Below are 16,027 nucleotides of genomic sequence, written 5' to 3' on the forward strand. Positions count from 1 at the left end.
TCTTAATTAAATTTAGGAGTATCAATAAAATTTAAGTCTTTAAGACTTATTCTCTCTCTCTCTCTCTCTTTTGTGTGTGACTAAGTCATTTATCATCCCTAGTCGTTATTTTCTCTCTTCCTGCGTTCTCTTTATAGTCTTCGATCTATAGCTTCTGCTTATTGTCCTACGCTATCAGAACAATCTTGATTTTATTCGGTGTCACATAGGTAGTGTGTTGATTTGTGCAACAAATGAGCAAGGAAGAGTCAAAGCATGAGCCAAAAAATCCAAGCTCCAATAGGTGATCACTAAGTTCGAGTACCAAGCACATGGGGCTTGTTTTAAACCATATAGTGTCTTGTGTAACTTGCATACATGATGAAGAAACTAAGGATGGATGAAGCCGTGAAGCTAGGTCATGTACACATCTTCGGGGAGGCATCCATGCAAGAATGCATTATGAACATCAATCTGATGGATGGTCAGCCTAATAACATGGCAAGTGAGAGAACATGGTGAATGGTTGTAGGCTTTACTACTGGTGTGGGTGATGAACCAGGTTTTTCACCCTTTCGTCGGGAAGTTTGTAGTAGTCTATTTCGACGACATCCTCATCTACAGCTCCGACAATGAGGTACACCTTCGACATGTACGGGAAGTACTCCTTATGTTGCGCAAGGAGAAGTTCTTTGCTACACTGGCCAAGTGTTCCTTCATGACAGACTCTATTCTCTTTCTTGGTTAGGTGGTGTCGAAGGATGGGTTGGCAGTGGATGAGTCGAAAGTGGAGGTTGTCAGACAATGGCCAATTCCCACTACTCTACATGGGGTACGAAGCTTCCATTGATTGGTGTCATTCTACAGGTGCTTTATTCATGATTTCAGCACTATTATGGCGCCAATTACGGAGTGTGTGAAGGCAGGAAAGTTCTCATGGAGTGACGCAGCTACTATCGCCTTTGAGTTGATCAAACTCAAGCTAACCACAGCCTCATTGCTTGTCCTTCCCGACTTCAACTTGCCGTTTGATTTGCATTGTGACGTGCCCAAGGTAGGCACTGGAGCGGTACTAAGTCAATGAGGAAAGCCGGTGGCACACTTCAGTGAAAATTTAAGTGGTTCAAGGCTCAACTATAGCAACTATGATGTGGAAATTTATGCATTGTTGCAGTCTTTGAAGCATTGGAGATCGTACCTCGCCTACAGTGACTTTATCTTGTACTCGGACCATGAAACATTGAAGTATCTGAATAGTCAAGATCAGCTTTCATCTCGACATGCCAAGTGGGCTGCATACCATCAAAAATTCTCATTCACATTCAAACACAAATCAGGGGCTTTGAACAAGGTGGCCGACGCCCTCAGCGGGAAGACCACACTCTTGACCACGATGAACATGAAAGTACTTGGTTTTGAGCTCTTAAAAGATTCATTGTCTATTAATTGACCCGTTCTTTGGTCTTATTGCTAGTGATGTGACTTTTGGAGTGAGGGGAGACTTTGGTCTGCATAATGGGTTCGTCTTCAAGAGCACTCAACTATGCATTCTCGAAGGCAATTTACGGTTGAAGATTATCTGCAAGCATCACAAGGAAAGTCACATGGGATGGGATAAGACGATCCAACTAGTGGTGGAACAGTTCTATTGGCCAAGTATGAGGAAGGAGGTGGAGAAGTGTATGAAGAGCTGCCAGATATGTCAAGTATCCAAGGGGACGGCTACTTATGCCGGATTGTATATGCCACTTCCTATTTCCGAAGGGCCATGGACCAACGTCAGCATGGACTTCGTGTTGGGCTTACCAAGGACCCAAAAGAGTAATGATTCAATCTTTGTGGTAGTTGATAGATTCTCTAAGATGGTTAATTTCATTGCATGCAAAAAGACCTCCGATACCGACTCCAAGGGTTGCCATTGTCCATAGTCTCCGACCATGACACATGGTTCCTTAGTCAATTTTGACGGTGTTTATGGCTATTGTCTCACACAAGACTCGACTTCAGCAGCGCCTACCACCCACAAACGGACGGACAAACGCAGGTCGTCAATCATTCATTGGGGGCCTTACGTCAGAGCTTGGTGCGGGAGTATCTTAAGTCATGGGATCAAAAGCTATACTAAGCCGAGTTCATCTTTAGCCGGTCAACTAACTGGAGTATTGGCCTTAGCCCATTCACCATCATTTATGGGAGTAATACTCGTGCTCCATTGGATTTGGCACCTATTCCTGACTTGAAGAGAATACATGTTAAAGTCGAGGACTTAATTGCCTAGATACAAGAAGGCCACCAGTTGACCATCCACAATTTACAAGAGTCAAGGGCGAAGTATAAGGCGGATGAGGACAAGAAGCGATGTGCTCTATAATTTGAGGAGGATTTTGTGTGGGCTGTCTTGACTCAATATAGGTTCCCTGTCAGTGAGTACAACAAGCTGGCTGCCCACAAGATTGGTCTGGTAGAGATTAATGAAAAAATTAATCTGAATGCCTATCGGTTGAAGCTTCGTAGCTACATAAGACATCTGATGTCTTTAATGTCAAGCACCTCATTCTGTTCACATGTGACTCTTTGGATGAGGATACGAATTTGAGGACGAATTCTCTCCAACCTAGGGAGGATGATGTAGATTGGAGCGCTTGGGACTTCATGAGGAAAACCCAAGTAGATGTAAGCATGAAGGGACCCCAGAGGGTCAAGACAAGAGCACAGAGACGTGCAGAAGGGCTGTCAAAGCAGTCGCAGAGACCACCATTCAATAGCTTGTCCGAACGGGCCTCTTTCGGAAACTCTCCATAGTAATTCCAGAGGCATCCATTCGATGCTCCGTTCGAAGGCCGTCCAAACATGCCACTCCTCCAGAAGTCCCATACTAAAACCTGAGTCATCCGTTCGATACCCGTTCGAGCACCTAAATCAAATCTATAATTGATTGAGAAAAGTCCTCGTTTATAATTGATCATGGATTGAATTGCTTCAAAGTCATGTCATTCGAGCTCAGAAATGCAGGGACTAAGTACCAAAGATTGATAAACAGAATGTTCAAAAACCAAATCTGGAGGAATATGGAGGTGTTTGTGGATGACATGCTAGTGAAAAGTAATTGATTTCTTGCCTTGTGATGCTAGCCGTTTGGGTGGTTTGAATCTCCTTTGTTGGTGCTAGCGGTTGCTTGCGTGATTGTTTCTTTGTTGTGGGTTCGTTTTCTTCTGGGTCTGTTTGCTCATTACGAACAACTAAATATTAAGGCCTATTAAACAAATTCTCTCCCAAACAAGACAATAAATTTATAAACAACCAACCTACTAATTCTCTCTATTTTGCATATATTATTTGACTAATTCTCAATGTGGTTGTATTACTTCTGTTCTTACTGGTCTATCATGTAGAGTAGAATAATTATGTTCTTTCTTCTCAAACAAAAATAATATTGATAATCTCAACTACTTCATAGATTGTACGCACTTTGAATTTTCTCCGCAAATTGACATTACGAGTCTAAAGGTGTTATTTGTTAGTCAAATAACAGTATATACAACAATGTTGATTGATTTTACCAGGTAAGGAGAATGAATTAACAAAACCAAACCTAGCCAAGAAAATACAATATAATGGGATACGTATAAATTGTGGATATCAATAAGACGGCACAGTTCGGTGGGTTCAAGATAATGATTTGTCCTCTAAATTACGCTTTTTTCACTTCTAAATCAAATATTTTAATCCCAGAATATGTTCCTAAATTATTGCATCACATCATTCGTTTGAATATACCCTATATATTTTATGAAGACTTCTTTATAGCAATGCTGTCAACAAAGGGGAAATGCAAAAATACAGTGATCTCTAGGCATTAGAGCAAGAATTGAAACACCTAATTAAAGTTTTACAATAAGTAAATGCAAGTCTATGACATGGGGAAAAAAATAATAATTATAAGCTAATAGGCAATTGTAAGTTGAGTTCAATCACCACTTATTTTATAAGATTAAGCTTATACAAAGATGTATATTTAATCATTTAATCATTACTTTAATACTCCCTCTTATGTGTGGGTTCAAACTCCCTTTCAATTGGAGAGAGGCCAAACACGTGTAATATTTATTAAAATTGAGAGTAAATGATTAAGACAAGGTTCAAACTCATAACATTTGATTATGATATCATGTTAAAATACCAATTTTCTTAAAAGCTTAACAAGTTGTGAACTCTAGAAAGTTAGTCACACATTGAACGGGTGGGTGAGTTAAAAATTGCGCGTCAGTGTGAGGGCTCAGGTTGATTCTTATTATGTGAAATTATACTCAGTTTGATTCTTATTATGTGAAATTAGACTTTATAGATAAATGGAGTGAGCTCCAATTATGTTTTTAGAGCAATAGGGCAAATGTAATTAGAGTTTTTCCTAGATTAATTGTTACACTTTTTTTTTTTTTTTTTTGGTACTTTTTCTTGTATTATTTGATGCATCATAGTAGATAGGGGAAAATGCAGTTTGCTCTCCTGAAGTTTCAGGAGTTTTTCAATTTTAACCCCAAAGTTCAAAAATTTGCAATCTACCCTACCCCTTAAGTTTCAAAAATTAGCAATTTAAACCCTCCGTTTAATTTTTCCGTCTAAATGGACGAAAATTTATGAAATTACATCATTACCCTCAGGCTTTTTTTAAAAACATTTCCGTCCAATTTAACGGAAATTAGTAACAGAAAGTTTAAATTGCCAATTTTTGAAACTTCAGGGGAGTAGATTACCAATTTTTGAACTTTGGGATTAAAATTGAAAAACTCCTGAAACTTCAGGGGTAAACTGCATTTTCCCCTCGTACATATCTTTCAATCAGGCTTGTTGCTTAATGGTTCTTTATTTTTTAGCAGCTGGCCGTACCATCTCTATCTCTCACACACAAACTGATGAAACCATCGGAGAATGGATGAATAAAACGATCTAAATGCATACACAATGACATATTTTGTTATATGTATATAAAACCTGTTTCTATAAGTAGAAAGATGTGTGAGAGAGAGAGAGAAAGAGAAACCTTGGGAAAAGACAGAGAGCCATTAGAGCTCAGCCCTTGTCCTGTAGATCTTCTTGATCAGGAATTTTCTTTCTCATCATTTTCTGGGAAAAATTGTCCGACCCTTTACATCAAACATGCCAATTTATCAGTCCACGGTTGTTTTCTACAAAAAATAAAAAGTTATAGAGAGAGAGAGAGAGAGAGAGAGAGAGAGAAGATCTTGTAAAATTTAAGAATCACACTGCACTTGCTCCCAAAAAAAGAAGAAAAAAAAACAAGATAAAATTCAATCTCCCTCTTCACACACAAAAATCTTTCGATTCTGCAGAATTCTGCAAGTGTTCTAGTGATCATAAAGCATTTCTGTAAATGTAAAATGGAGGAAAAAGGAAAAAGAAACATGGGTTTTGCTAAAAAAGAGTACATATAATTAAAGAGCCGCATTTTGCCAAATTTAGCCAAGAATCTGAAACAAACCCTACTTTGCACAAGCACTGTGGAGGTGAAGAAGAAGAAGAATAATTTGTTTGCTTTTCTCTCTTTCAAGGTTATCGTGGTTTGGAGTGATGTTGACATCTCACACAGAACCAGGCACAAAGCCACCAATGGTTTTTTCTTAAAAGAGAAGAAAGAGAGTGTACAAAATAGAGCGAACAGATGTAAGAGAAAACAAGTTTGGCGTCGGAAATTAATTAATTAATTAAATGAGAATCTGAAGTAATTTTAGGTGGTATTGTGTTCTACTTGTGTCTCACTAAGAATGATGTTGCTATAAAATTTATCCTTTGAACAAAATTTAATAATAATTAATCACAAGTCCAATAGTAATTTTATTAGTCACATAAATTTTAGTGAGACACAAGTAAGACACAAGTAAATCACCTAAAATTACTCGCGAATTTGTGATTAAGTGGGTTCGATAGATAATCAAAGGCTATGTTTGGTAAAAGAGTGAACTTAAGGAAGTGGGTCGAAACAGTAGTAAATTTGATTGATTTGAGGAAAAGAGTAAGAATATTTTGTATAAAAAAATAAAAATAAAAAGTTTTACAGTAATTTTTTTTATTTGAATAATAAAAAAAAGTATGATATTATGAAAAAATATATATATATATATTGTAATGGATTTTAAAATAAATAGTAGAATTGATTTTTAATTTTTTTTCTCCTTCCCAGTCCGGTCCTCCGGCAAAATGTGCCAAAGTGGCTGCTTTTTATGGGTTATTACTTATTTTATTTTATTTATTTTATATGGCGAGGGTTTGATTTCCGTGCAAATAGCTCTTATGCTTATGACGTGTTTGTACCCTCGTACCAGTCATATCACCCCCAAATCTTTCTGTTTGGATTTACTTTTTTGTGTAAACAATTATTTTATACATTGAAAAAAAATGCTTTGTGGACTGTAAATAAATAAATATCACTTAGACACTTAAAAAAAAAGGTTAATAATTAAGGAGACAGCCATTAGTACAGCTCGGGAAAAAAGAAAACAAGTACACGGCCTTTTTTTTGAATATTGTATTTTCAGCCTTTCAGGGAGTTTTGTGTAGAGTTAGGCTTGATAAGTGTGTGATTTTTTTTTGTATTTTTTTTTTATTGTTTTTAAAATTGTGAATATTGAAGAAACAAATATATGAAAATATGTTTTGATATTTTAATGAAATTGTAAAAAGTAAAATGAAAAATGAATAAAAAAAAAAAAAAAAAAAAAATTGGGGTGGTTCGGAAACCACTCTTAAGGTTGGTCGAACTAAACTTTAGAGGTAATGTCAAAATAAGTGAAAATTTAAAACAACTTTATGAAGTTTCTCCAAAAAATTATGCTGCGAATTTCTCTAGCTTTTTTTGTTTTTTTTGTTTTCACATAGATAAAGAGTTTGTCAATTATTGAAAAAAAGGAATAGAAGGAAATAAAATATCTTCTAAAAATTAAAGAACCAGACTGCACTTGCTCCCAATAACAAGAAGGACAAATTTAGAAAGATCTTTTGCAAGTGTTCTAGTGATAAAGCATTTCTGTAAATGGAAAATGTAGAAAGAGGGGAAAAGAAGATGGGTTTTGCGTTACGAGAATGAAGTTTGTTGAAAAAATGAAGATGCGAAAATATAATCGGAAGCAAGAGAAAGAAATAATACAAAAAACTTTATGGGTGGTTCGGTGTTAGACACCTACGCCTATCACTTGGAATACTCTTAAGAGTTACATTGTGCTCATTAACTTTTTTGTCTACAATACAAAGGTCCCTATTTATATGGTAATGTTTAGGTACAAGTATAGTAATCAAATCTCATTGATTTTATTACAATCTCAATATTTGATTACAATCAGCTCATAAATAAATAATATATGATATCAACATAATTACGGAATATATAGAAAATATATTCTAACATCTCCCCTCAAACTCAATGTGGAATATTCTTGAACCTTGAGTTTGAAATCCTAAACAATGATGACGGCGGTGGCGGAGACCGAGAACGAGCCGTAGATGGTGGAAACTACTTGAGGAGATAGAGGTTGGTGGGCGGCTAGTGGTGGCAGGTGCCTAGTGAATGCTGACAATGGGCCAAACTCCAAAAGGGGCCGACAACGGGCCAAGACTAACAATGAGCCAAACTTTAAAAGGAGCCAGCGATGTGCCAAAATCCAAAAGCGGCCGACAACGGGTCAGGGCTGACAATGAGCCAAACTTCAAAAAGGAGCCGACAATGGGCCAGGGCGGACTTGGGCCAAAACTAAAAAGAAAATGAGCCAACTTGGGCGGTTATCAAATCGGCGCACCAAACCTAACTGGCGCATGGCGCGCGTGATGACGCATGGAGGAGCATGGCAGATAGATGTAGCGGAATAATGAGATTATTTGAGAGAATACCCGAAAATGTTAGTGACGTTGAAGACCACAAGAAAGTGGCTCTCATACCAAGTGTTAGGTGGTCTTGGGCCTTTCTCAACCCTAAAAGCTAGTTCAAGAGTTGAGGCTTTCCCTCACACTTATAAACTGATCACCAGCCCCTTCCTCAGCCAATGTGAGATAACCCCAACAATCTTTCCCTCACACATCAAGCCCTGGGTCGAAGTAGCGACAATCTGTTTCTCTCGTGGACTGTTGAGCCAAAACTTGTTGGTAAACCTGGGCTCTAATACCAGTGTTAGAACACAAATAACTTTACGGGTGATTTGGTGTTAGACACCTATATCCACCACTCAGAATACCCCTAAGTCTTACATTGTGCTCATTAATTTTTTTGTTTACAACACAAAGGTTCCTATTTATAGGGTAATGTCTAAATACATGTATAGTAATCAAATTCCCTTGATTTGATTACAATTAGCCCATAAATAGAGAATATATGATATCAACATAATTATCGAATATACGAAAAATAATATATTTTCTGTATATTCTAACAAAGTTTATGCGGAACAATTATTAATATCATGATATATTAAAATATATAATACGGTAGAATATTTTACTGTGTTTATTTTTATTTGATATTGATATTGTCTTTATTTTATTCCAGGTAAGAGTCTATGACTCAACTCTAATTTATATTCCAATAAGAGCTGATGATTCAGCCTTTAAAAATATTAAAATATATGATACGGTAGAATATTTTACTGTGTTTATTTTTATTTTATATTGATATTGTTTTTATTTTATTCCAGGTAAGAGTCTTGATGACTCAACTCTAATTTATATTCCAAAAAGAGCTGATGATTCAGTCCTAGAAAATATTAAAATATATGATACGGTAGAATATTTTACAGTGTTTATTTTTATTTGATATTGATATTGTCTTTATTTTATTTCAAGTAAGAGTCTTGATGACTCAACTCTAATTTATATTACAATAAGAGCTGATGATTCAGCCCTAAAAAATATTGCAATAGTTTTCATATTTAAAGGCCATTATGTTATGAATAAAGTAAGCAGAAAATTAATCCAAACCTTGTGCTTAAAAAGGTTTTAGGTTCGCTTCAACAAATCTAAAAGATTTAAGTTCCTTCAAAAGCTAACAATCTATTCCGTTGCGTGTATGTAAAGGTATTCATGAAACATTGGTATCAGAGCCAAGTTTGATAACAGATCAAATAATGGATCGTTTGGAGCAACAAATTGATCAACTTCAAAACATGGTGAAATGTATGATTATGAAGATGGAAGAAGCTAATGCCAAATTGGATGGAGTTCTTTGCGAACAACCCCAAACACCACCCCATTCGACACCTTCACGACCTTCCTTGGCCATAGCTACACAGACCCACTTGCCTAGTCAACTTCGGTTAACATCTATTAATCGGCAAACGACTATGTGTTATGACGATCAAGCTCATATTTTTGATGATGTCCATCCAAACGAGCCAGATTTTACAATGGCTTTAGCTAGATCAAACAGAGGCTCTTGGTCAGCAAATTTCTCATCCAAATCTTCTGCAAGGCCTAGTGGTGAAAGTAACATGTCTGGTGGAGACAACGAAATAGGCATGGAAATTAACATGGCACTTTCTTAGGATTTTGTGGAAGGTTATCTGCCACAAGTATTTCTGATATTGGAGGTGGCTCATGTAATCAAACATCAACACCATCAGGCGGACTTCAAGGCAGAATTATACCAAAAGATACAACTTTTAGAAAATCTTCAACAACTAACTCCGTTCATGCAACAGAGCCAAATCCATAAGCAAAGAGAGAGATTGAAAGTAATTGACCAAGAACATGTGGAAGAAGAGATGTTCTTTGATAATGGCTGATTTTATATCACGCTTTACAAATTTCGTCCTTGAGGACAATGACGTCTTCAAGGGAAAATAAATGTTACAAGAATGGAGTTTATGTGGAACAATTATTAATATTATGATATATTAAAATATACGATTCGGTAGAGTATTTTATTGTGTTTATTTTTATTTGCTAGTCTTTTTTTTATTCCATGTAAGAGTCTTGATGACTCAACCCTATTTTATATTCCAATAAGAGCTGATGTCTAAGCCCTAGAAAATATTGTAATAGCTTGCCTATTTAAAGGCCATTATGTTATGAATAAAGTAAGCAGAAAATTAATCAAAACCTTGTGTTTGAAAAGGTTTTAAGCTCCTTTCAACAAATCTAAAGGGTTTAGATTCCCTCAAAATCTAACAATGTATTCCATTACGTGTATGTAAAGGTATTCACATAACCTAATACTATTTATGTCGTTCACTAAGTAGCTAGATGGGGGCACTTTTTGTGATTTGCACATAATTGGAACACCCCATAGTCAATTTTGGTGAAAATATCTTCTTTCAACCTACAAGAGGAGAATATAAGATTTCTGTAACTTTATGTTGTTGTGTTGCTTATTGTTTAACTCGAACTAGATGGAACTCATTGAAGTTGATCTTTTTTCTTTTTCTCTTTGGTTTCTTTTTGGAAACCTTTTTTCCACAGTTACTTTTCATCTAAATCTCCATGTTTTTTAGGAAGCCTGTTTACATGTTTGATAGGGGTATTCGTACTCCCGATGGTAGTATTCATCACCAGTATGCGCCGCAGCAAGGATTTTCTTGGACTGCATTCGTATCTTTTTTTTTTTTTTTTTTTCCTTTATGATCTCATTCCTGTTTTTGAGATCTGTCCGGTTTGGGGTTTAATTAAGTAAGCTTGCATTTCTTTCTTTTCTGTTTACATGTTTGAATGAACGTTGGTTTGTTACCCAAAAAAAAAAAAAAAAAGAAAAAGGATTTTGATTGTGTTGCGCACCTAATCAACAGCGGAGAGCAACAAAGTCAGAGCATTAAATGCAATCCTAGTCTACTTTGAATTTGTGGAGAAGACTTAAAACAACTATTGTACATTGATATTTATTTTTGTTTTCTGAGTATGAAAAAGCTCTTACAACAACCGTACTAGAGAAAAAGAGAGGGAGGAACACAATGCAAGAAATGTCATTAATGATAAAATGAACTCTTTGTTAAACACTGGATTTATTAAGTTTTGACTTTTAATGTACTGCATCTTTTGTAAATAAATTTTTACCTAATCGTCTTCCCCAATCAACATAAAAGAAACCACATAAATTCCTGTGCATATCATATATAATCTATTACACATCAATTCCAAGTACCATACATGCATTACATACATTTTGGGTTACATTATGACATTGAACAAAAGAATACATCAGAGGATAAAAGTTTAGGGTTTGAACCCACAAAAAAAAAGAAAAAAGTTTAGGGTTTGTAGGTTCAGTGAGGAGGGATATGAATGTCTTTAATTGGAAGTGTGGGAACAAATGTAAGACTAAATAATATATGAGAAAAGCAATTGTTTTGCATAGTATAGAGTTTTCTTGAGCACAATCACAATGTTGCAGATGCTATGGTTTCTATAAACATGTGGTATTGGTCCGTCATGGTGAGAAAGCTTTACTATTTGTTCAACTTCTCACTTATGCAGCTTCAAATCAGAGGATAATTTGAAGAGTACTTCAAATTATTAGTCAATATATTAATACGAGTAATTCTATAAATCACTCTTGTGTCACTGAATGGAGTGGCTTTTAAAATCACAATTTGATCAAAATTCTATAATGATTAATCACAAGCCCAATGATAATTTTAGAGGCCACATCACTTTTAAAGTGACATAAGAGGAACACAAGAGTAATTTATAATATTATTCTATTAATAGGCATCAAAATCACATACATTATCAGAATAGGCACCAGATGGTAAAGCTAAAGAATTAAAACAATCTTTCTCCAAGACCAAGAATAATTCCCTAGTAGCATAACTTTCTACAAACTTTTAATTCTGAGAAGATTTGAATTACACTCTTTATTGGGAAGACAAACAGAGGTCCTTACATAAAAAAGAATCCCTTAAGCTCACCAGTAATACAAAGTGAGAATCTAATTAAGTGTAGTGATATATTACTTAATCCACCATCCCATAACCTAATTAAGTGAATCCAACAACCCTTAAAAGTGCCATGACAAATTCCATCTCATAGAATAATAGTCTTTATGAAATCAACCTTCAAATCACACCTAGGGCTAGTTAGAAGGATAGTGTCCCCAATCTGCCTTCCACTAATAAAAGTTGTTCCTTGCTTTCCAACAATATCACCAAGCACAATGCAAAAGCTATGCACTTAAGGATTTGGCTTACATCCTGTTATTAAAATAACAAAAAGCATGTTGTAATGTAAGCAACGATTAAGATTGAATCTTAAAGTTAACTTATTTTTAGAAGCTTTTAATAGGAGAGAGAAAATGAAGAAAGATTTTGAGAGATTCAATCTTGACTATTGCTTAAACTAACAGAATGTAAGCAAGATCCATGTACTTAAATATAAATCGTATTACAACAAGATATAGATTGAGAGTCTTTCAATTAGGGATGACTTTTATGTTGGGAGATGAAGCGATTATAGAGCTTTTACCTAGAGAACATTAATATACATAATTGAACACAACTCTAAGCTCTAGCCTAAAAGTCTAAACTAATGGGCTAAGGTCCACTTAGTTATATTAAGTACTATTTTCTTTTATATTTTCTCAATGTGAGACTCAACACTCACAAGTGCATTCACAACAATCTCCCCATCGCTTGTGAGTCTTTTTACATTTTCAAGAGTGTCTCGCGTCAAGAGTTGTAGATGGCAGACACAACTCTAAACCCGACGCGTCCAGACACTCATCTCAGCGATTATGGAGTTTTTACCAAGAATACATTAATATACATAATTTAATACAACTCTAACCCAAAAGCCTAAACTAATGGGCTAACGACCACTTAGATATTAAGTACTCTTTTCTTTTATATTTTTTCAATGTGGGACTCAATACTCACAAGTCTATTCACAACATTTTAATCTCTCTAAGTAGTCTATCCGAGCAAAAGAAAGATTTCACCACTGCAATGACGTTCCGACCTACTAAGAAATTGGCCCTTTAAAACAAAAGACTTTTTAAAGAACTGGGCATTAAAACCATTCAGACTAGGAGCTTTGTTGTTGTTTAAGGATAACAAAGCAGATTTAATCTCCTCCTCAGAGATGTCCTTAGCCAATTCTTTGCATTAAATAGAAGGAATTCTACGAGGAACAGCCCCTCAAGAGCCTCAATGTTAATAGGATAAGACCTCAATGAACCCTAAGAAGCCTTGGAAACTAATTCGAAAAATAGAAACAATTTTGCTTCTATCGTCCAAGGAGTTGCATCCCAACTCACCCGGTCAAGGAAAATGATTTTTGCTTAAACAAACTTTCTTTTGTCCAGCTAAAATCTCCAAACTCCTTAAATGCATTAACTTATTAAAATGATCACTACTTATCCCAAAAATTTAAGCTGATAAAAAATAATGAATTTAATAATTTAAATTATATTAATTCGAACACAAAGTATAAAAATAATACTGCGTGGAATATATTGCATACATCATATCCCAATGCAGGATGAATTAATTGATCTTTCTTCTCCTCCATAATACTCATGCCAAAGAAAGTTACAGTAGCCAAACAACCCAATATCTGCAAAACAATTTCACATATCTAAGACACGTACTATATGGAAATAAAGGCTGGAATCCGAGGACTAAAATATCGGTTACTTGGTACTATACCTTTGAAGAGTTTGATCCTTATTTAAGGGTTTGTTTGATAAATATTTCATGTCCATTATCTTTGCAACCAATGATCACTAGCTACCAACGAACCTGCAATTCGATAAGGGGGAACAATTTACACTTTCAAAGCTATATGCATGATTAGTAAGTGAATATGCATGCAACTAGAGTGACATAGACAAAACAACGGCATGAGAAGCTAGATTTATCTCTTTGGTAGAACAATTGACAGAGAAGAATTGTAAATATTAGCCATATGATTGTCACTCCAGTAGGTTATCTACATATCAATTGCATGGGGTCAGAGGCTTTATGGAGTGCGTAAATGCACAAGTTAGAACAATATATAACATCCTGCTAGTTACATGAAGTTGTCATGAAATCTAAACAAAAGGATTTTAATCCACAATTAATTGTTTGACCACTATTATTGATTAAGAATAATAAACTTAGGAATTACTGGGAAAAGTTACCAGAATTTTAAGTTAGATAGATTCTGGTTAATTTCTACTCTAACAACCATCTCTTTCTAGAGCTAACCCCAGCAAAAATGGAAGAGAAAGCAGAAAAAAGGGGTGAAGCCAAATAATAATGGATTCCTTCTTTTCCACAATCTCCTACACCACCCATGAAAGCCTCGATCATTTGCATTGACAAAATAAAAAAGCTAGAAACTGTTCAAGTACTCCATCCTCCTCATCCATCCTCAATGTTAGAACCAGACTTTTAGTTGTAAATTGTACTCTATATGACTTCCCTTTTTTTTTTTTTTTTTTTTTTGGATGAATAAAAAATTTCATTAAGCTCAAAACTCAAAACCAACCAACAAAATATCCAGTTACAAGTCCTCACAGAGGACTAGAAATAACCAAGTGTTAAGGATATAAATCCTTTTGATTAATGAGGATTTGATTTGTGGTTAATGTTGATTTGATTTGTTATTAATTACCCTTAATTCAAGGGATTTGTTTTGCATTTAAAATTATGTTAAAGCTCTATAAATAGATCATAAATCAAGGAAATATGTAGCCTATAGGGCTTTAATGTGTGGATATAGGTTATATGCGGAACCACCTTAATCTATGTGTCGTTCTCTCTTTCATTTATTTCATATTATATCCGCATTCTAAATTCTATTACCAAGAAGACTAGAAACCAAACTGCAGAACCTACAACAAAACCAAGTTTGCAGGCAAATTCTGCAAAGAACACAAAACAAGATTCTCCCTAGTCTTTGGAAACATTCATCTTCCAACAATTCTGGTTCGAACTTCCCAAAGAATATTCTTCAAAATCTACTGCTCTATGTTTGGCTTACCTGGATGCTTAAGCTCATTTCGAGTGTATCACAAATTGTACACTGCAGAGCCCAAAACCAGACGACAAAGCAGGTTTTTAAGTGATTTACATCCTCAATTACTGCATCCTAGCTGCAGAAGATCTTTCCCATATCACAGGGGGATTAGCAACTTTAAAACAAAGCATAAAAAACCTCCAAATTCTACAACAAAAACTGCACTCAAAGAATAAATGGTCAATGCTCTCTATTTGATTTCTTCAGAACAAGCATTGGACATCACCTTTCTATCCCCAATTCAGCAAACTATCCCCTGTAACCAGCCTATCCTTCATAACAAGCCATAAAATAAAAGCTTGCTTAGAGATAGCAAGAGGGAACCAAACCAGCTTCCACCAACCAATCTGCTCATTTTTCTCCCTTAGAAACTCTCAAGTATCTGAACTTAGATAGGTACCTTTCCTTGAAGCAGTCCAAATAGGTTTATCGCTAGGAACAAAATTGATTTCAGGGAGCCTTGCTTGTATTTCCACCAAAGCCACAAATCTAGTTGGCCTCCATAACCAATCCCCATTATGAATAACAAAGGAAAGTTTAGCCTCCACACTACTTTGAGCATCATAAACAGCCCTATACCCATATTTCTGCAACAAGATTCCAGAAGGACGCCAAAAATCCATCCATAGATGAATATTTTCACCCCCTCAAACCTCAAGAATCTTTTGGCAACATCCCTCAATTTGAGTAACTTCCTCTAGCACCAAGAACAATTTTGAGGGATGCCAACACTCCAGTAGCTCTTTTTTGTCAAAAACTTATCTTTAATCCAGGCCACCCAAAGGGAACCAGAACTAGCAAAAAGGCTCCAAATATGTCTAAGCATAGAGGTTTGATTCCAGATTTCTAACCTCTTCAAAACCAAACCACCCTCCTTCTTAGGAAAATATACATTAGTCCAAGACACTAGCCTTTGCAGCCCCTACATCCTTCTCATTCCAAAGAAACCTATTTAACTTTTGCTCAATAGCCTTAAGAATTTTCTTGGGGAGAATAAAGATGCCTATACAATAGACTTGCAGGCTAGACAAAATAAAAGAAAGCAATTGGAGTCTGC

General features: G+C 35.5%; 1 long non-coding RNA gene across 3 annotated transcripts in view; it reads right to left on the reverse strand.

The window, feature by feature from the left end:
* Positions 1 to 13,379: 13,379 nt before the first annotated feature.
* The window catches only part of LOC132179951 (uncharacterized), a 71,653-nt gene continuing 69,005 nt past the window's right edge, over positions 13,380 to 16,027 (reverse strand). For all 3 annotated transcript variants that reach the window (XR_015912012.1, XR_009439995.2, XR_009439994.2), the window contains 2 exons: positions 13,614 to 13,706; positions 13,380 to 13,521 (listed from right to left, as the gene is read on the reverse strand). This is a non-coding gene — a long non-coding RNA (uncharacterized LOC132179951). The remainder of the gene's footprint in view (positions 13,522 to 13,613; positions 13,707 to 16,027) is intronic.

The sequence above is a fragment of the Corylus avellana genome, chromosome 4, assembly GCF_965113065.1.
Source record: "Corylus avellana chromosome 4, dhCorAvel1.hap1.2, whole genome shotgun sequence".
In the NCBI taxonomy this organism is placed as follows: Eukaryota; Viridiplantae; Streptophyta; class Magnoliopsida; order Fagales; family Betulaceae; genus Corylus; species Corylus avellana.